General features: G+C 39.2%; 1 protein-coding gene across 1 annotated transcript in view; it reads right to left on the bottom strand.

Annotated features, from left to right (window-relative positions):
* Positions 1 to 1,210, bottom strand: part of LOC107694857 (MAM domain-containing glycosylphosphatidylinositol anchor protein 2-like) — a 159,896-nt gene that overhangs the window by 5,059 nt on the left and 153,627 nt on the right. The window lies entirely within an intron of this gene.

The raw sequence follows: 1,210 nt of genomic DNA on the forward strand, positions 1-1,210 counted from the left end.
TCCATGCTTTACTGGAGGAATGCTGTTATTTGGATGGTGAGCTGTATTGGATTTCCGCCAGACATATCGTTTAGTGTTGAGGCCAGCTGTTGAAAAAATGTTTTGTGCATGACTGCTGGTTTGAGCTGGTTTAAGCTGGTCATGAGCTGATTTAAGCTGGTCCTAAGCTGGTCCTTAGCCGCTCAGGACCAGCTTAGGACCAGCATATGACCAGTTTAAACCAGCATATGACCAGCTTAAACCAGCAGTCATGCTTCAAAACCAGCATATGCTGGTTTTTTCAACAGAAAATTCAATTTTAGTCTCATCTGCCTCAGAATCGTCAAGGTGCGTTTTGGCAAAGCTCAGTCGTCACTGCATGTGGCCTTTCTTGAGGAGTGCTCACTATTGTAATTGTACAACAGTGAGTATGTTCTCCTTATAGGATTTGAAAGCATTTATATATCCATTCATACATAAAAACGTTTATACATAAAAAAAATTAGATGTTCTTACGTTCCAGCCTGTATCTGTCTGACACTGTCTATGTTGCTGACTGACCAGGTCATCAAGCTCTCATTTGAACAGTAGAGTTATGATGTCAAAGACTGTAATTGTAGAGGTTACAGCTGGCTGCACATCACACCAGTGTTTGGGAGTAACTAGTTACATGTAACGGTATTACATAATTCAATTACAAATGAAATGTAACTAATCAGTTACAGTTACTGAGAAAAATGTGTAATTAAATTAGTTACTTATAAAAAAGGTTAACGATTTCAAAAGGGGTTACATCTGAATATTTTCTGTAAAAACCTAGGGTATGTTGAATAATATTAATTTGTTGCTTTGCCTGTTTTTGATGTGCACGATGCCTCCTGCCATGTAAAGGCTGTTTAGTAAAGCAATGCTATTCTGATGTATTTGACTGGTTCTTTTGTTTGAATTTGCAGTGCACCATGTCTGCCAGTTACATCAATCTACAGAGCTGCTGAAAGCTTTAGGCTACAACCTGTCTGAGAGTTGCCACCATGGAGAGTGATAAAAATGCATTCCAGTGCTGGAAATTTAAAAGTCATTTCATCCAGAAATCAGAAAAGGGTTCGAAGGTCGTCGAACATTGAAGGTTTCAGTATCAAACCTGAGGAAGCATTACACACAGACAGACAGACAGACAGACAGACAGACAGACAGACAGACAGACAGACAGACAGATAGATAGATAGATAGA

The sequence above is a fragment of the Sinocyclocheilus anshuiensis genome, unplaced genomic scaffold (genome assembly GCF_001515605.1).
Source record: "Sinocyclocheilus anshuiensis isolate Anshui unplaced genomic scaffold, SAMN03320099.WGS_v1.1 scaffold942, whole genome shotgun sequence".
NCBI classification, from domain to species: domain Eukaryota; kingdom Metazoa; phylum Chordata; class Actinopteri; order Cypriniformes; family Cyprinidae; genus Sinocyclocheilus; species Sinocyclocheilus anshuiensis.